Source organism: Danio aesculapii, chromosome 4 (genome assembly GCF_903798145.1).
Source record: "Danio aesculapii chromosome 4, fDanAes4.1, whole genome shotgun sequence".
NCBI lineage: Eukaryota > Metazoa > Chordata > Actinopteri > Cypriniformes > Danionidae > Danio > Danio aesculapii.
Window position 1 is genome coordinate 27,165,662 of NC_079438.1, and position 21,192 is coordinate 27,186,853.

General features: G+C 40.5%; 4 non-coding genes and 1 pseudogene across 4 annotated transcripts; all 5 read left to right on the forward strand.

The window, feature by feature from the left end:
- Nucleotides 1–21,192, forward strand: part of LOC130222399 (zinc finger protein 721-like) — a 306,699-nt pseudogene that overhangs the window by 115,155 nt on the left and 170,352 nt on the right.
- Nucleotides 18,038–18,156, forward strand: LOC130223924 (5S ribosomal RNA). The gene has a single exon (XR_008837032.1). It is a non-coding gene; the product is annotated as a 5S ribosomal RNA (ribosomal RNA).
- LOC130223844 (5S ribosomal RNA) lies at nt 18,338–18,456 on the forward strand. Its single transcript, XR_008836955.1, has one exon. It is a non-coding gene; the product is annotated as a 5S ribosomal RNA (ribosomal RNA).
- Nucleotides 18,640–18,757, forward strand: LOC130224001 (5S ribosomal RNA). Its single transcript, XR_008837104.1, has one exon. It is a non-coding gene; the product is annotated as a 5S ribosomal RNA (ribosomal RNA).
- Nucleotides 18,941–19,059, forward strand: LOC130223938 (5S ribosomal RNA). The gene has a single exon (XR_008837045.1). It is a non-coding gene; the product is annotated as a 5S ribosomal RNA (ribosomal RNA).

Consider the following 21,192-nt stretch of genomic DNA (forward strand, 5'->3'; position numbering starts at 1 on the left):
TCACAGCCGAGCTGGGATTTACCGTTAATCCAGTCAGACTCGGGCAGGTGCAGAGAAGTGGGACCACTGGGACGTCACTTCCCGCGCACGGCAGTTCAGAAAAATACGGACAAAGAACTGTAAATGAACAGATAGCATGTTTACTGACGAGGAAAACGCATAAAAATGTAAAAAATCATTAGGTAAATGCTTGTTTGAATTACATTTAACCACTTACAGTTCAGTTTTACCTTAACGGAAAAAAGTCTGATCTTATTAACAATATTAAACGTAATTCACTGTTGTACTGTCTGGCCGGTTCAGACAAGACAACAATCATTTGAAATAACGATAAAAAGGTAACAAAGCAGTCTTTTAACTAAAATATTGTGATATGTTTTATTAACCGTACATACCAGCGGAAAACAGGAAGAACTACATCCTGGTGTTCATCAAACGCTGTCTGAGCTGCGATTCCCTTCCCATAATTCAATTCAAAAACGTATATAAACGGAAAAACACCCGTAATACGTGTAGTACGGAAAAAAATCTATTAAAATATTTTACTGTTATGGTACAGATTTTTTTTTACAGTGTAGAAATAACAATAAATCATAGCAAGAAACATCCTAATACATAGTTACTAAATTGGAACTGAATTGACAGTAACAATTTACAGTTTTACAACTTTTTAGCCAAACATTCTACTCGCTATAACTGCAAAGATCACATGACACTGACATCAGGATTAAAATATTTTTAAATTGTCCAGTGTGTGATTTAATGAAATATTCAGTTTTCCTTTTGTAATTGTGGTAATAGTATTGACAGTTTACAATTTAAACATTTGAAATTTAAAATATTGCTTAATTTTTTTTATTTTTTTTAATTATTTTATATTTTTGATTGCGCAATGATACATGATGGGAAAATAACTCACTAATTCGGACATCAAGAATTTTTGGTAATTTAATCTTTGAATAAATAAATAAATATTCAAAGTAAATAAACAATTACAATAAATAATCAAAAATGTAACAATGTAAAAAAAATTTTAAAGCTGAAAAAAGAATGGCTTTGGTCACTTAATGTACCTGCAACTATAGAATCACCCATATAGTTCATGGAGAGCAACATGTTTTTGTGGAGTTTACTTGATAACTTGGCAAACATCACTTAAGCAAGCAAACACTGAGATAAATATAGTCTGCTATACAAATAATAGTTGTAAAATAAAAGTTAGTTTGCTTTTATTAAAATGACAGAGAACATTTAAAAAGATAAATACATTATATATATATATCAGAATCAGAAAGAGCTTTATTGCCAAGTATGTTCACACATACTAGGAATTTGTTTTCGTGACAGAGCTTCTACAGTGCAACAGGATTACAGAGACAGGACAAAAAACAGATAATAAATATATTTTAAAAAATAGAAGTAAGTAGTACAAGTGTAAGAAGACAAGTGTATGTACATGTTTATTACTATATACAACGTTATATGTGCAGCTGTTATGTGCAATTGGTATGGTATGTAAAGTGTGTTGTTAAATAAGTGTATATGTGTATAGCAAGTAGTGATGTTGGTTCCACAATTATTATCATCAAGTGTTCATGAGATGGATTGCCTGAGGGAAGAAACTGTTTCTGTGTTGGGCTGTTCTGGTGCGCAGTGCTCTGTAGCGTCGACCAGAAGGTAAAAGTTCAAAGAGGCAGTGTGCTGGGTGTGAGGGGTCCAGAGTGATTTTGGCAGCCCTTCTGCTCGCTCTGGATAACTACAGTTCTTGGGGAGTAGAAAGGGTTGTACCAGTGATTCGCTCAGCAGTCCGAACTATTCTACGTAGTCTTTGGAGGTCGTATTTAGTAGCTGAGCTAAACCAGACAGTTATTGATGTGCAGATGACTGATTCAATGATGGAGGTGTAGAACTGTTTCAGCAGCTCCTTTGGGAGGTTGAACTTCCTTAGCTGATGAAGAAAGTACAGCCTCTGTTGAGCTTTTTTGACAATGGAGTCAATGTGAGTGTCTTACTTCAGGTCTTGAGAAATGGTGGTGCCCAGGAACCTGAATGACTCCACTGCTGCCACAATGCTGTCCATGATGCTTAGTGGGGGTAGAGCAGGGGGGTTTCTCCTGAAGTCCACTATCATCTCCACTGTTTTGAGCGTGTTGAGCTCCAGGTTGTTGTGGCTACACCAGACAGCCAACTCCTTAACCTCCTGTCTGTAAGCAGACTCGTCACCGTCCTGAATGAGGCCAATAAGTGTGGTGTCGTCTGCAAACTTCAAGAGCTTCACAGAGGAGTCTTTTGATGTGCAGTCATTCGTGTACAGGGAGAAGAGCAGTGGGGAGAGGACACACCCCTGGGGGGCGCCAGTGCTGATTGTGCGGATGCTAGATGAGAATTTTCCCAGCTTCACCAGCTGCTGCCTGTCCGTTAGGAAGCTGTTGATCCACTGACAGACAGAGGTGGGCACAGAGAGCTGAGTTAATTTGGGCAGGAGAAGTTTTGGGATGATAGTGTTAAACGTCGAGCTGAAGTCAACAAACAAGATCCTCACATAGGTCCCTGGTCTGTCTAGGTGTTGCAGAACATAATGCAGTCCCATATTTACTGCATCATCCACAGACCTGTTTGCTCTGTAGGCAAACTGAAGAGAGTCCAGTGAGGGTTCAGTGATGTCCTTCAGGTGGACCAGCATCAGTTTTTCAAAGGACTTCATGACCACAGATGTTAGTGCCACCGGTCTGTAGTCATTTAGTCCTGTAAGTTTGGGTTTCTTTGGGATGGGGATGATGGTGGAGCGTTTGAGGCAGGAGGGCACTTCACACAGCTCCAGTGATCTGTTGAAGATCAGGGTGAAGATGGGGGCCAGTTGGTCAGCACAGGATTTTAAACAGGCTGGTGTTATAAAATCTGGGTCTGGTGCTTTTTTCCTCTTCTGTTTCCGGAAGACCTGGCGCACCTCATCTTCATTAAACTGTAGTGCAGGTATGGGGGAGGCGGGGGTGGTGGAGGTGTTAATGGTGGCGTGAAGAGCAGTTCAGAGTGGATGTGAGGGGTTTTTTCAAACCGGCAGTAAAACCCATTCAGATCGTTTGCAATATGTTCATTGTCTACAGTGCTGGGTGATGGTGTCTTGTAGTTTGTGATGTTTTTCAGACTTTTCCACACAGATGCTGAGTCGCTGGAAGAGAACTGACTCCTTAGTTTCTCAGAATAGTTCCTTTTTGCGGCTCTGATCTCCTTTTCTAGTGTGTATTTGGCCTGCTTATACAAGGCTCTATCCCCATTCCTGTAAGCAACCTCCTTGGCCTGACGTAGCTGTCTGAGTTTTACAGTGAACCATGGTTTGTCATTGTTGTATGTGAGTTGAGTCCTGGTAGGAATGCACACGTCTTCACAGAAACTGATATAAGATGTCACAGTCTCTGTGAGCTCATCCAGATTGTTTGCAGCAGCTTCAAAAACACTCCAGTCAGTGAGGTCGAAACAGGCTTGTAGATCCCGCTCTGTTTCGTTAGTCCATCTTTTCACAGATCTTAATACAGGTTTGGTTGTTTTCAGTTTCTGCCTGTAGGTTGGAATGAGGTGAATCAAACAATGGTCAGAGTGTCCCAAACCTGCTCGTTGGAAGGAGCGGTACGCATCCTTTATTGTAGTATAGCAGTGATCCAGCATATTGCTGTTTCTTGTGGGACATGTAACATGCTGTCTATATTTTGGCAGTTCACGGGACAGTTTTGCTTTGTTAAAATCCCCGAGAATGATTAAAACAGAGTCCGGGTGTTGTTGCTTGATCACCGTGATCTGATCAGCTAGTTTCTGTATCGCCAGGCTCGTGTGCGCGTGCAGAGGAATGTAAACACTGACGAGGATGAACGAGCAGAACTCGCGCGGGGAGTAAAAAGGCTTATAGTTAATAAACAGTGCTTCGAGATCTGGACAGCACATCTTCTTTAAAACTGTTACATCTGTACACCACCTTTCATTGATGTAAAAGCACGTCTTGCCACCGCGTGATTTCCGCGTTGATTCTTCATCGCGATCCGCTCTGAACAGCTGATAGCCCGGTAGGTGAAGCGCGTTGTCCGGTATGGTGTCGTTCAGCCAGGTTTCAGTGAAACACAGAGCAGCTAAATGCAGAAAATCCCTGTTTGTCTGAGAGAGCAGAATGAGTTCGTCTATTTTGTTGGGTAGAGGGCGGAGATTTGCCAGATGGATGCTAGGCAGCGCGGTCCGAAATCCGCACTGTCTGAGTTTCACAAGAGCGCCTGCACGCTTTCCTCGTCTGCGCGCTTGAAAGCGTTTGAGTAGCACTGTGGCTCCTGCGACTACAATGTCCAACAGAACATCAGATAAATCCAGGTATGGAAAAATATTCGGTGGTGTATGTGCCCGAATGTCCAACAATTCGTCTCTGGTGAAACTAATTGTAGGAATATGACTCGAGACAGGACAAACTAACAAAAACACAAACACTACTGCAGAGTACGACACGGAGGCTGCCATCGTCATCGGCGCCATCTTGATAGTAATTTATATATATATATAAATTAAACTAATGCATTAAACTGTTAATGCAGCCAAGGGTAAGGACATTTAAATAAGATAAGTTTAATGTGAGGTAAACTTCATCATTTACTGTTAACCTTAAAGTATTTTAGTATCAACTTAGTATTTTAGTATCAACTTAGCTAGGTATTTAAAGCCATCGAAACAGTACATAACGTTGCACAGCAAACGTTAGGTCCAAAAAAGGATTAATAAATTTACCCCGCACAAACTTAGGCCCCGTATACACTGTCAGGTCTTGATACAGAATTCTGATTTGTTGCCTATGTCAGATTTTTTTGTCTGTCCGTTTACACGTTCTTTTAATTGTGACCCATATCCAATTCATGTCTTTACACTTGCTGTACAATTTACGATGCATACATAAACGTGGTTTCTAGCATCTGTGCCACACTAGCCTCCGCCATTCAGAGGAATGTGTGGGTACGAGAGAGATCTCAGGTCTGGTGGGAGCAAATTGTTGCGACTGACCACTTTTCTCCATGTTTCCTCTGTTGTTGTTGTTGTTGTTTAATGCGTCGGAATCTCCACACACGCTCTTCCTTCTACATCATTAAACCACGGAGAAGCAACACATTGTCACAAGTTAATGATGAGAACAGAATGCCTCAATAAATCCGATCTGCCTGTGTACATGACAGTCGTATTGTCACATATCCGTTTTATATCTGTTATATCTTTATATCCGCTGAATATCCGAATGCATGCAATGCATGCGTTTTTTTCCGATCTGTGTCACATATGAGCAAAAAATCGGAATTGGGTCTCATTTAACTGGCAGTGTAAATGGAGCCTTAAACGTAACTTTAACTGTACACAAGCAAGAAGTGCTAAAAGTTAACTGATTTTGTATGTCTATTTGACATTTGACTCTGTGCGAGTGGGCGTAACCGCCATAACTTGATTTTCAAGACAGCCTCGCCGCAGCCAATCACCAGCGTTTGATCCGGGCACGTTAAGGATGCAGGTTTTCTAGCTCACTGACGTTGACAAGATTATACCCTGGGGTATCGAAATTTGGTACCGAACGAAAATAATTTTTTCGATACTCGATAGTATCGAGACGATTCGGTCGGTGCTTAAAAAGTATTGAACTCGATACCCAGCCCTACCTTTAGAACGTTATAACATCACTGAAAGCAGCATCGAAGCAGTCTCCTTTCAGTCAATCCACCTTATCACGGATATTGTCAGCCTGATCTGGTGTATTAATCAACTATTGTTGGTTCTGGAACTATTGTTATTTTACATTTAATGTGCCTCAATTTCAGTGTGTAGCCAATGTTTCCAGTGTCTTTTCAATTTTTAGCTTTTGAAGAGAGTTTTTAAGACTTAATGAAAACTAAGGTTTTATTTATTTATTTCAGACTTAATTGAAGAGAATGAGGGGAGTAAAGAGGAGAAACATCATGTCAAAATTGAGGAAAAAACTCATTTTCAGACTGATGGTATTTTGAAAAGGAGAGACAAGAATTGTTTCACCTGCACTCAGTGTGGAAAGAGTTTTGGAAGACAAAGCAGTCTTAAAATTCACATGAGGATCCACACTGGAGAGAAACCATTCACATGCACCCAGTGTGGGAAGACTTTCAGCCAAATATCAGCCCTTAGCAAACACCAAAAAATCCACACTGGAGAGAAATCTTTCACATGCACTCAGTGTGGGAAGAGTTTCAGCCAATCATCATCCCTTAATAGTCACATGAGGATTCACACTGGAGAGAAACCATTCACATGCACTCCGTGTGGGAAGAGTTTCATCCAATCATCATCCTTTAATCTACACATGAGAATTCACACTGGAGAGAAACCATTCACATGCACCCATTGTGGGAAGAGTTTCATCCGCTCATCATCCCTTGATCTACACATGATGAGCCACACTGGAGAGAAACCCTTCACATGCACTCATTGTGGGAAGAGTTTTAACAGATCATCACACCTTAATCAACACATGAGAATCCACACTGGAGAGAAACCATTCACATGCACTCAGTGTGGGAAGAGTTTCAATCAACCATCAAACCTTAATCAACACATGAGGATTCACACTGGAGAGAAACCATTCACATGCACTCTGTGTGGGAAGAGTTTCATCCAATCATCATACTTTAATCTACACATGAGGATTCACACTGGAGAGAAACCCTTCACATGCACTCAGTGTGGGAAGAGTTTCAGCCAATCATCACACCTTAATGAACACATGATGATCCACACTGGAGCAAAACCATTCACATGCACTCAGTGTGGGAAGAGTTTTAAGTACTCATCAAACCTTAATCAACACATGAGGATCCACACTGGAGAGAAACCATTCACATGCACTCAGTGTGGGAAGAGTTTTAAGTACTCATCAAACCTTAATCAACACATGAGGATCCACACTGGAGAGAAACCATTCAAATGCACTCAGTGTGGGAGAAGTTTTAGCAAATCATCATCCCTTAATCTTCACATGATGAGCCACACTGGAGAGAAATCATTCACCTGCTCCTAAGCCGTGGTCACACTGGACTTTTCTCCTCATAGACTTCCATTCATAAGCACGTGAATGCGTCAGACCGGAAACGCAAGTTCTTGCATCAAGTTTCGCAGTTCACTGCCTTGCAAAGTTCAAACTTTGTGAACTCTGACCTGCGAAATCGCATAACTTGACTGTGTGAGACCAATCGAAGATCAAAACATGACCTCGCTGGACCAAAATGTAAAATATGGACCAAACGCTCACTTTTTTTAAAATGTCTAATCATCTTGTTTAATCCCGTCCCTTTTCGCAGAGCTGTACAACAGAATTTTGCATGCTCAAACTCTAGTGTGACCGCAGATTCAGTGTGAGATGAGTTTCAGCAACTCCTTAGACCTTAAACACATGAAGATCCACACTGCTGTGAAAGAGTATATGTGCTTGAGTGTGAAAAGACTTTTATTACAGCTCCAAAATTGAAACTGCACCAGACAATTCACACTGGAGAAGACAGTACAAGTGTTCACACTGTTACAAGAGGTTTAATCAGTGAACACATCTGAAAACACAAAAGGGGATTTACACTGGAGAGAAACCGTACAGATCTGATCAGTGTCTACAGTTTCACTCATTCGGCGCAGCTTAAGAAACACATGGACAAAAAGTTGCACACATAACATAAATGCAGCAAAACATTTTCTCATGTGCACATGATGTTTCATGTCTGAATAATGTTTGAAAAGGCTGAGTGACGTTATACTGTTTTCTAACACTCCTACACTGCAGTAGGTGGGGTTGTAAATGTGTTGCGTTCCTCGCGTTTACAGTAAACACGATGGCGGCTGAGAGAAGAACAGTTTCATAAACATCTGGCAAACAGCACGTCTGCGGCTTAAAATCTCTTTGAAATTTATTGTACAGGTGCGGATACATTTGTACTCTACTCTCTAGTGTATTCATGTAGCTAGTGTTGTTTTAGATTATGTTCTTTGTCTGAATCCCTGAAGGAGAAACAAATCACTGGGAAGACACCGCACATCAAAGAAGGTGGAGCTCCAGGATGGTTAGTTTGCAGTATACCAGGGCCTCAAGTTAAGGAAGCCCATTCAATTGTCCTGTGTTGCATCTTTTATTAGTAACGTTTCTTTATTTTTAGGTTCAAGATTCTTTCTAGTTTACTACAATTACTTTTTTGAGTAGAATATAAACATGATGAATATTTTCTGATTTAGGCAGAGCGACAGGTATTAAGTTTTACAATATTAATACACTGTGATGATCCCAAGACTCCAGATTGGAGTATGTGGTAAATCCTGATTGGATGCCTGCATTACTCATCAATGGGTATATAAAAGTTGTTGTGCTAGCTACCCCAGGACGCTGTGGCTACTCAGGAGTCCTCATGTCAAGACCTGCCATCTCATTGACTCTTTAACCTTATGGTATAGTTTTGCATTACTTTTATCATGTAGTTAAAGTGTTGTGATCATATCCTAATTTTTTATCTTAATTATTATCCCTAGACATTTGTTGGTTGCTTTGATTGATTGTTCTATGAGTTACATTTTGTAATAAATAATTTGCATTCAGGCTATTTTGTTGGCTCATGTCTCTTTTATGTTGCGACTCAAACAAGCGGGTCATAACACTTTGCAAAATGTGTCCGGTTGTATCCGAGATCTTGTCCTTTCAGTCATGACCATAGGTAAGAGTAGGAACCTAGATTGAGCAGTAAATTGAGAACATTGCCTTTCGCCTCAGCTCCTTCACCACAACAGACAATCACATCAACTGCATTACTGCTGCCGCTGCACTGATCCATCTTTTAATCTCACATTCTATTACTCGTGAAAAAAACGCAGATACTTGAACTCAATTTGGGGTAAGGACTCTCCTTCAAACTGGAGATGGCCACCTTTTTCCAGTCAAGCACCATGGTTTCTGACTTAGAGGTGCTGTTTCTGTCCCTGCCATGTCACACTCAGCAGCAAACCGTCCCACTGCAGGCTGAAGGTCCATGTCTATGAAGCCAAAAGAACAATGTTATCTGCAAATGGCAAAGACAGTCCTAGCCTGCACCTAAAATTCTGTCAGTAAAATTCAGAGAGATCAGCCGCAAAAATAACACATTTACAAAATAAAATGAATAAATAGATGGATGGATAGACATTGTGGTGTTGGAAGGGTGGGGGGGGGGGGGGGGGGGGTAGGATGACTTGTTCAACTATAAATCAAGATTGAGCTGTCTCTAGAGGGATGGACCAGTGCGCGAGATTGAAGGCATAATAATGAAATAAATGCTCAGGAAGCCCCAACCCTTTTTTTATCATCTGGCTGATGCAATGTACTCCTATGCAACCTAGGGTGCTTATTGTTCAAGAGAAATTAAATGACAAAGTTATCAAACTGTTTTAAATAGGGAGTCACGTGAGTACCTCAAGCAAGATGGCAGTTCCTTAGATAAGCTCTTATCCACTCGCTAATTATAGCATAATTTATGATAAAACAGTTGACACTTTTTTAGAAAAAATGACCAATAACCGTTTTTGACTCGAACTGGAACGACATAACGACGTTTTCGACTACATCATAATGGCAACAACGTTCAAATATTTCAAGGAACCAAACCGCATGGCGACGAGACAGAAGTCACCCCCCACAGAGGTAAAGGCAACTGCAAGCTCGCCTGGAAAACAGACCGACGCAAAAGTGAGTATGGAGAAATTGTTCGCTGAAGTTACTAAAATGAGCAATACCCTTCAAATAGAAGCAACGGACACGATCGCCATCAAAGAAACAATGACGGAACTAAAGGACTCGGTTAATGGGCTGCGGGTCAGAGTGGAGGAGGCAGAGGGCCGAATCTCACAGCTCGAAGATGTGACAGAGGGGCTGACGACTGACAAAGATGTTAAAGAAAAGAAAATAAAGAGTTTGTGGGAGCGTGTACAAATGCTTGAAAACCACAGCAAGAGAAATAATGTGAGGCTTGTGGGGCTGAAAGAGAAATACGGAACGAATGGGACGTTAGACGAGTGCGTGAAGAAGATCCTGAGTGAAGGGCTGGGGATCAAAATGGAAGGGGAGTACGAAATTGAGAGGGCTCACCGAATACTGGCCCCTATGCCAAGCCAGGATCAACCACCAAGACCGGTGCTGATCAGATTTTTAAGACAATCAGCTCGTGAGAAAGTGCTGCGAGCCGCGCGAATACACCGTGGAATTAAGTGGGAGGAGGTCAAACTATCCGTGTTCCCCGATACGACGAGGGAATTGGCTGAAAAAAGAAAGACGTTTTTGCCTGCTAAGAAAGCGCTCCAGCAGCTTAATGTGAGATACACGCTTGCATTTCCCGCAACCCTGAGATTCACTTGGGAAGGCAAAAATCGTAGCTTCACTAACAACAAGGAAGCGGAAAGCTTTATCGCCACATTGCGCAATGACGAGACATAAAACATGTATTTTGCTTACAAGACAGATGTTGCCTATCTAGGGACAATGTGGAACACATAAGTCAACTGTATGAGGAAATCTAAAATGAGTGGGAATTAGCTTTAAGGTGCCAGCGCAACATGCGGTCGGAGAGCAAAACCACCGGCTGCATGCGGAGTGCATCGCGGACCAATACGAGTTTTTTCTTGTTGTTGTGTGTTATCTTTGCAACGCTTTTATTTTTTGTCATGGCCTAGTGGCCAGAGACAGGTTAAAGCTCCCAGTTCATTTTTTACGGGAGCATCCCATGTCATTTAAGGATGTTCTTTTCCTTTTCTGTTTTTTTTTCAAGGAAAAAAAAGGTTCGGTCATGACAAGTTTGTCAAAAATGCATTGTATTTACTCAATATGCACAAATGCAAAACAGTGGGTTACTTACAGTTGTACTTTTTCTGTTTCTCTAGTAACAAATAGCAAACTATGGTGAGAAATCATATAATATGTATGTCCTGGAACATAAAAGGATGTGGGAGTCCTATAAAAAGAGGGAAAGTTATGACTTATCTGAAACATAACAAAGTGGACATTGCATTCATCCAGGAAACACACTTTAAAGGAGAGGAGGCTCTAAAACTTAAATTTGGGTGGGTTGGGCATGTATTTCATAGCTCATTTTCCAGCAAGCGGAATGGCGTTGCTTTATAAGTCAACAAGAATTTAAATGTCATTCCTACTGGTGAGGTCAAAGATAAAGAGGGGAGAATGGTTTGTTTACAAGCAACCATAAATGATACCGCAGTAGTCTTGTGTAACATATATGCTCCAACTATAGGTGACCCTAATTTTTTCTATGAAATAAATAGAACTTTAGGGGAAATGGATGGCCAAATTATATTAGCGGGGGATTTTAATCAAGTTTGGGACGCTTTTATTGATAAAAGTAAATTGAGGAATCTAACATGTCCAAAAGACAGAGCAGCTATTCATATGATGAGCGAGGATAATGGATTAGTAGATATATGGCGTCTGGTGAATCCATGTAAGAGGGAATACACCTTCTATTCACACTGTCACAAATCCCATTCCAGAATTGATATGTTCCTGATTTCAAGCACTATGACAAAATATGTTACACACTGCAAAACTCAATTGCCTTATCAGATCACGCAGCTGTGAAGTTAGGTATTGATATTAATTGTGACAAAGAGAGAAAAGGCAGATGGAGATTAAACACATCACTATTAGCTCATGAGAACTTTAGCTCATTGCTAAGAGAAGATCTACAAGCATTCTTTAAAATTAATACTGGTAGCACCGATAAAAGATCAACTGAATGGGAAGCGTCCAAGGCATATGTTAGAGGAAAGATGATAGCATATGCATCTAAAAAGAAAAGAGAGGATCGGGATAGAATGCAGGAATTAGAAAGTAAAATTATAAATTATGAAAAAAAATTATCCCAATGTTTTTCAGATAAATTGTATCAAGACATTTGTAAACTTAAATTTGAACTACAGGAGATTTATAATAAGAAGGTGGAATATGCCTTATTCAGATTGGGTACTGCTTTTTATGAGGAAGGGGAAAAAGCAGCTAAACTGCTGTCAAGACAACTAAAACAAAAGAATACATGTAACCTAATAACAGCTATTCAGAAAGAAGGCACAATAGTTACATCAACAAAGGAAATCAATAATGTACTGCAGAAGTTCTATAAAGATCTATATACTTCTGATATTAGTCCTAAGCCAGAAGAATTATCTAGTTTTTTCACCAAACTCAAGATTCCTAAATTATCTTTAGACGAGATGAACATGTTAGAAGGTCCAATAACAGAAATGGAAGTTAAAAAAGCTATATCTATTATGCGAAATGGAAAGTCTGCAGGGCTAGATGGGCTCCCGGTAGAATACAGTATATAGATACACTTGCACCTGCTTTAACTGAAGTTTTTAACGAGGCATTTGTTAATGGATGCCTACCACCTTCTTTTAATAAGGCCCTCATATCTCTAATCCCTAAGAAAGAAAAGGACCCCACTGAACCCTCAAATTATCGCCCAATAAGTCTGATTAACGTAGACTGCAAGATTCTTAGTAAAATTATTGCCGTACGCTTAGAAAAGGTAATATCCAACATCATAAACTCTGATCAAGTAGGCTTCATGAGGAAGAGGTCATCAACAGATAACATGAGAAGGTTATTGCATTTAATCTGGCTAAACAGAGAAGAAAACCATCCAATTGCTGCCCTTTGGCTTGACGCAGAGAAAGTGTTTGATCGGGTTCAGTGGGAATTTCTATTCGCCTCTTTGACAAACTTTGGATTCGGGCCCTGTTTCATTAAATGGGTTCAAACATTATATAAACAACCTAAAGCATGTGTAATTACAAACGGTACAGTCTCTCCATTTTTTGACCTGACCAGGGGGACACGTCAGGGTTGCCCGCTCTCGCCATTGCTGTTTAACATTGCCCTGGAACCTTTGGCCATTGCGGTTAGAGCTAATTCAAATATTGTAGGTGTACAAGGAGGCGGCAAAGAACACAAATTGTTTCTATACGCAGACGATATCCTGGCCTTAGTAAAAGATCCAGATAAATCTTTACCCCACTTGATGGAAATAGTTCAATCTTATTCTAAAGTATCTGGTTATAAAATTAACTGGACAAAGTCAGAAGCCATGCCTATATGCGGAATAAGTAACGCTACTATGGTAACCAAACTTGGCTTTAGATGGATCCCAAAAGGGATAAAATATTTGGGAATTAAAATAAATAGAGAGATAGAAGAAATCCCTATGATAAACTTGACACCTCTTCTACAAAACATCAAAAATAATTTGGATAAATGGAGTAAAATTCAGACAACTCTATGGGGAAAGGTGTACATAATCAAGATGGTGGTCTCATCTCAGCTTAACTACATGTTAATGATGTTACCACTTACAATACCACAGTCAATTTTTAATCAATATGATTTTATGATCAAACATTTCCTATGGAATGGGAAAAGGCCTAGGATAAAGCTGAATAAACTATGCGCACCACGGGATAAGGGAGGATTGGGATTACCAGACCCTCGGCTTTACCACATATCTTTTGAAATGGCCAAACTAGCCAAGCATTGGAACAATAATACTGAATCAGACTGGATCACCATTGAGAAAAACCTGTTATGGCCATATAGCCCTATTGAATACCTATCCCAGTGTCTAGACAAAACTACAAATCCTGTGATAAAACATGCAAGACAGGTATGGGTGAAGACCCACAAAATGCATAAATTATCACAATGCAAACAATCATACTCCTCCATCTGGCACAACTCTGCTATCTGTATTGGGAAGTCATCTATATACTGGAAGAAATGACATATGAATGGTTTGTGTACAGTGACAGACCTATTTGAACGGTGTATTTATGTCCTACAGCAATCTTGTGGCAAAGTACAATTTAAAAGGAAAGGACAATTTTTGGAAATACCTTCAAATACGAAACTGTATCTCCACAAAAATCCAACAGACAGATGGAAACCCTATCCTAGACTTTCTAATACTGCCTCATCTCCAACAAAAGGCCTCTGTTTTCTACAGGATGACCAACCACGTGCTCAGCAATGATTGCATACATTTAAAGACAATTTGGGAAAAGGACATCCAGAATGCAATAGGGGATGAGGATTGGAAAAGTATTTTGTCAAACACTGGTAAATTCATAAGAGAAGCGAGAGGACAATTTACTCTGTATAAAATTGTACACAGGTTTTACTTTACACCTGTCCGACTCAATAGAATGGGTTTGGCAAATAATGATGTTTGTTGCAAATGTCAAAAAGAAAGAGGCACATTTATTCATTGTATTTGGGACTGTACTAGTTCAGCCTTTCTGGCACCAAACCCTAAATATTTTGAGTAAATGGCTTGGAACATTAATACCATTGTCACCAAGGTTATGCCTACTGGGAGATAGGGAACAGATGCCAAATATTACAAAAGGAGAGTTCACAGTCATCATGGTGGGGATCTCAGTGACAGCTAGAGTCATCTTAAAACACTGGAAAACTCCCAAAATTCCAGAGTTAAAAGAGTGGGCCAATATAATGACTAAAACAGCCTCGTATGAACATTTACTTTACAAATTACATAATAAGGACAAAGCCGGGGTCTTTGTATGTATCCCAGTATGGGAAGACTTTTGGTCTTATGTGACAATGTCTTGTAACACAATTTAAAGCTACTCACCAGGTTCTTCTAACAATACTGTACTTCTGTCCTAGTAACCACTGCATTCATTCTGGCTTTACATTTAGTAGGCCACAAGTAATCACTTGTAACATGCATTTGTATTATTTTGTCATGAACCAGAAGAAAACAATAAAAAACTTGAAATAAAAAAAAAAAAAAAAAAAAAGATCAATACAAGAAGTTAAGATTAGCATTACCAGATCACTGGATCAAAACTATTGAAGATAATGAAAAAGAAACTGAAAATGGAAAAATAAAAGTGTTTTTAAAAATGGATGAAGATAAGATTAGTATCAATGACTGTCCTATCAAGATGTTTTATACATGTTTGTGTAATGCTGTGTTTAAGTGGGGTTTATTCATAAACTAATTTCGAGAGGATCACGTGCTTATGATTTATCACAGCCGGTCACGTATTAAGCTAATCAGTATCATCCAATCATATGAGCCATAAGCTACTATAAATAACCACAGTTTTCAGTCCAATTTATCTTCGTTTGGAAGAAAGCTTCCGGCCGCTAAAAAGCTTCAGCTCTAAAGATGCTTTTACAGCATTGCACTTTTCAGCATATCAATATCAAAATAGCCAACAAACTTCTACAACTGCAACCAGAGCCCTGCTCTCCCCGAGACTTCAGCCACTGCAATGAAGCCAAACTATCACCGCTCTCTTAGCGGTTCACCTGTGGTAATGTACATAGCATGCTTTAAGAGAAAGCCTTGCAAAATAACTACTCTCCAACAAAACTAAACATTTCATATATCTTTAGAAAGCAAGACTCGCATAACTAAAATAATTGAAATCATTTTAAGGACACAAAACACTATGGACTTAGCGTCCTCCGTTGAACTGTAAACAACCAGAGATTATAACAAACCAAATAAACCCACCTCAAGGTTCCTGCCCGTCCACAGGTCCCTAACATTTTAACAGCCTGGATAATTCGACTGCAAGGATTAAAGCAATCCAATTTGTAAATCATTAGTCCACAACATATGTTGATAAACATCCATGGATACACTGCTGTCATCCAAACTAGTCGCTGTACTGCGTTCTGCAAGTATCATCTTTCAGATATAAACACTGTAATTTGTTCACCAAAATGGCCGCCGACCTTTGCACTTTTGATGGACACTTCATTGAGCCAATAGCTGGAAGAAGTGTCACCGACCAAGAGCTCTCATAACATGAGATGGTCCCGCCCTCTCTCCCGATGTTTATGAACAGACACAGTTGCAAAGACTTTGTGATTGAATTGGGCCAGTTATGCTTCTGATTTTAATAATGTTAAGATTCCAAACTTAATGTTATTTAATCATGGCTAAAAGTAATTCTTCTGGCTAATTCTTCTGACTTTCTCATTTCAGGTCTAACCCACAGATTCCACCTGGGACTCTCAGCTCTCCCTTCCATTCATTTTTTCTGTCCTAATCCCGACCTAACCCGAAAAAGATGTCTTATTTGGACATCAGCCAAAGAACAATGTATCATGTCTGTTGAACACTTGCAGGTTGAAAAAACAAAATCACTGACTCTTTCTCATTTTCTTTCCAGAAATTCTGGTCATTGGCTCCAGAAGTGGATTCCAACCCAACGCCTGTCCCCCCCTTTCCAGAAGTGACATTACCTTAAGCCACACCCTTTATAACCTCCACCAAACCCCATATTGCTTATCCTCCAAGTAGTAGCCCTCAGAACCCTTCCGTAACATCACAGCATGGAACATATTCAACTCAACCCCTCACTTCAACCCACTATAGCAGATCTAATTTTGCTTGATGAGGAAAGAAAGGGTTTCTTCATCCTGCAAAGTAAGATAGATCAATTCGACAGAACATTTCATTTACATCTTCAACATCCCTGCCACGCCGGCCACCCCCCCCCCCCCCATTGCCCTCCGAACCCTTCTAACATACATACACTTAAGGGGATCTCAAGAAACAACCCCCTAGACCACCTTTTTTTACTAACGACGCTTATCGTCCAGTATCATGTATCTTGTTCCAGACACACCTCAAAGTCCTCCACCTCTCAGGATTCCTTTTCCAGCCATTCATTCAGAACTGGCATGCCACCACAGCAGCCATTAACAGGCTTTCCCAACATCAGATCCAGACCCTCGGTCCTTGGTCCTCTGAAGCTTTTTAAATCCTACATTCGCCTCAGTCTTTTCATCTTTAACAACCCCAGTCGGTTCTATTAAACCTCTCAGCCATCTCGGCCACACTTTTATACTCTGGCCAAACCATCTATCTATCCATTCCTAGCAACCCCCTCTACAGCTCAGACTCCCGCAGTTGTAAATATGATCTTCAGCTCTTGCAGAGCTCCACCTATCAACCTCACCTTTCTGTTCCCCCTGCCAGCATTGAGTACTTCCACTGTTCCCTCCTACCTCTGTACCCTTTTCCTTTGACTCTCATGTAACCTCCTTGCTCCTTCAGCATTATCCTAAGCCCAGACTCCCACAGGGGTCAACACGAGCTTTGGCTCTTGCAAGAACCTCACTTTCACCCTCATAGTTAGTGCATAGTTTGTATATTCTGTATTCTAAGTATTTGTATTGGATATTTGTTACTTGCAGCTGCTCTTTCCCCCTTTTATTTTTCCTACCAGCATCGTGTGCCTCTGCTGCTTTAATTCATTTATTCTGCAAAGTAGTTTACTATTATCTTTTCATGTCTTGTATTGGATCATTTGCATAATTGTATAGTATATCTGTGTTCCAGCTACCTTCCTCTTTCTTTTCCCATTCCGGTGTGGAGTGCTTCCGCTGTACCAGTTTATTTGGGAACGGGAGGAAGCCTAGGGCTCGAGGATCCCTTGAGCTCGGGGCTCTCTCTCGGGACAGCATGCCAAACAAGCTTTTGATGAATCATCAGCTAAGTGTGAACTCTTGAAGTGGGGTTTATTCATAAACTAATTTAGAGAGGATCACGTGCTTATGATTTATCACAGCCGGTCACGTATTAAGCTAATCAGTATCATCCAATCATATGAGCCATAAGCTACTATAAATAACCACAGTTTTCAGTCCACTTTATCTTCGTTTGGAAGAAACCCCCCTTCCTCCTCATTCTCCTCCTTCACTATAGATCGGGCTGCACGGAGGCCCAGTGGTTAGCACTGTTAGCCCCACAGCAAGAACACTGCCAGCCCTGGTCCTGCCAGGTCGGTAGGTGTTTCTGTGAGGAGTTTGTATATATAAAAGAGGTAAACTATTGAGGGGCCAAAGGCGTTGTTTCTGTCGGTGCTGAGTCAAGGCAAGCTGAGCGGTGCCCGGCTCCTGGTGCTGCGCCTATTTTTAAATAGCCAACTCTTGACGGCTGCTCTCGCTTACGGCCATACCACCCTGGCAATGCCTGATCTTATCTGAACTCGGAAGCAAAGCAGGGTTGGGCCTGGTTAGTACTTGGATGGGAGACCGCCTGGGAATACCAGGTGCTGTAAGCTTTTTGAATTCCTTCATTTGGCAAAAAAATTAATTAATTAATTAATAAAAAAAAAAAAGAGGTAAACTATTGAGGGGCCAAAGGCGTTGTTTCTGTCGGTGCTGAGTCAAGGCAAGCTGAGCGACGCCTGGCTCCTGGTGCTGCGCCTATTTTTAAATAACCAACTCTTGACGGCTGCTCTCGCTTACGGCCATACCACCCTGGCAATGCCTGATCTCATCCGAACTCGGAAGCAAAACAGGGTTGGGCCTGGTTAGTACTTGGATGGGAGACCGCCTGGGAATACCAGGTGCTGTAAGCTTTTTGAATTCCTTCATTTGGCAAAAAAAATAATAAAAATAAATAAATAAATAAAAAAAGAGAGGTAAACTATTGAGTGGCTAATGGCTAGTTTCTGTCGGTGCTGTTTCAAGGCAAGCTGAGCAGCGCTCGGCTCCTGGTGCTGCGCCTATTTTTAAATAGCCAACTCTTGACGGCTGCTCTCGCTTACGGCCATACCACCCTGGCAATGCCTGATCTCATCTGAACTCGGAAGCAAAGCAGGGTTGGGCCTGGTTAGTACTTGGATGGGAGACCGCCTGGAATACCAGGTGCTGTAAGCTTTTTGAATTCCTTCATTTGCCAAAAAAAAAAAGGAATACATTTTAAAAAGAAAAAAAAAGAGGTAAACTATTGAGTGCCCAAAGGCGTTGCTTCTGTCGGTGCTGAGTCAAGGCAAGCTAAGCGACGCCTGGCTCCTGGTGCTGCGCCTATTTTTAACTAGCCAACTCTTGACAGCTGCTCTCGCTTACGACCATACCACCCTGGCAATGCCTGATCTCATCCGAACTCGGAAGCAAAACAGGGTTGGGCCTGGTTAGTACTTGGATGGGAGACCGCCTGGGAATACCAGGTGCTGTAAGCTTTTTGATATTCTTCATTTGGCAAAAAAAATAAAATAAATAAAAAAAAAATAAAAAAAAAAAGAGAGGTAAACTATTGATTGGCTAAGGGCTAGTTTCTGTCGGTGCTGTGTCAACTCTTGACAGCTGCTCTCGCTTACGGCCATACCACCCTGGGAACACTAGAGGACACTAGTGAGCGATACAGGAAGTGATCGGCTGCAGTTTGGAGAGAAAGGCTCTCCTCCATTTTAGTATTTTTGTTTTGTGTTTGTTTTTGTGGACTGAATTAGAGTTTGATTTTGTGTTTTTGTTTTTTTAAACCACCTGACAGCAGCATCCCGCTGACTGGAGGGTGGTTTGTTGTTTTTGTTTTTTGCACTTTACTGGGCATAAAATGGACGGATTTTTGGCAAACGAAACTGGACTGGATGCAGAGACACTCATGGCAAACGAAACTGGACTGGACGGAGGAACAAGAATGGTTAACGACAATGGACTGGACAATAAACAACGAGCTGGACAAAGGAAAAACCAACTTGGTGGAAGAAAGTATTTAAAAGAAGCAACGGTAATAGTAAACACAGAAGAAGTCAATGAGGTAAGAGCTGTGGACATCATTAACGCAGTGACAGACAAGTGTGGTCAAGGGAAAATTCTGGCTTTGAGACCAAGACAAGGAAAAGAGTTTGAACTAACTATGGAGAAGGAAGAAACATGTGAGGAATTGCTTGATGGACTGTTGATTAAGGGAGTGAACTGTGAAATCAAAAAGCTGCAAAACAGGGATTATGTTGTTTCTTTCATGCACCTGCCCGTCTATCTTGATGATAGAGAAATTTTAGAAAAATTAGAAGGATGGGGAGTTTATCCCATATCAAAAATAAAAAGAAGGGTTTACACTGGCACTGACATTGAGGACGGAACAAGGTTCCTAAAAGTGAGATTCCCTAAGGAGGTGGCATCATTGCCATATAGCACAAAGCTGGAAACAGCAGAAGGGCCGCAGTACTTCAGGGTAATGCACAGCCATCAAGTGAAGACCTGTAGGCTGTGCATGAGCCCTGAACACTTGCTAATGGATTGCCCAGATTTTAAGTGCTATAAATGCGAAGAAAAGGGACACTTTGCAAGGAGTTGTAATACTGTCAAATGCCCAGAATGTAAACAATTTTTAAACAAGTGTGAATGTTGGATGGAAGGACAGGAAGGAGGAGGAGAAGATCAAGTAGACGGACAGGTGCATGAAAGAAACAATTAAGGAGAAGAATCAACAACAAAGGTAATGGAGGAGGAAACAAACATTATAAGGGATGAAGAAGAAGAAAAACAGACATCAGAACAAGAACAGTGGACACAAATGGAAATAACTGACAGTTTTAAAAACTTTTTAAATATGGTGGAAAACGATGAACAAAGTAAGACTGATCAAGGTGAAGGAATGGAAAGTGATGAAGAACAAAGGACAGATTATGTAGAGAAGAACAAAGTGGAAAGAGGACTAATAAGAAGAAGAACAATAAAGGTAAAACCAAATGTGGACAGTGCAAGAAAAAAGATGATGACAAAGGTGCGAGTAAAAAACGTTAATAGGTATGAAGTGTTAAGAGGGCTGGAAGAAGATGATGAGAAATAATGTTTTTTAACCATTTTATCTATTTTAACATGATTTTAATGTGTGTTTCTTTTTATGGAAGGGGCTGTTGGTTGAGTGAAAAAAGTGGGTATGCAGAGGTAGAGGAGGAGACTAAAAATAATGGTTGGTTTTAATATTTTAATATCTTTTATCATGTTTTTTAACATTTTATCGTGGAATGCAAGAGGTTTATTGAATGTGGAGAAATTTGAAAAAATGTTGGTGTTATGTAAAGAAGCTGATGTGATTGTTTTGCAAGAAACAAATTGGAAAAATGAAAGTGTTAAAATGGTTCAAAGCAAATGGGATGGTCAAATATATTTTAACAATGGAGAGGATAAACTGGGTTGTGGAGTAGCGATTTTAATCAAAAGAGGTACATATGAAAAAGAAAAAGTCATATTTGAGGATGGAGTTGGGAAAAGCATGGCGATGAAATTAGAAAAAGGAGAAGATCATTTCATCATTTATAATAATGATGCTGGTGACTCTTCTTTAAGGGGAAGACACCCCCCCGCAC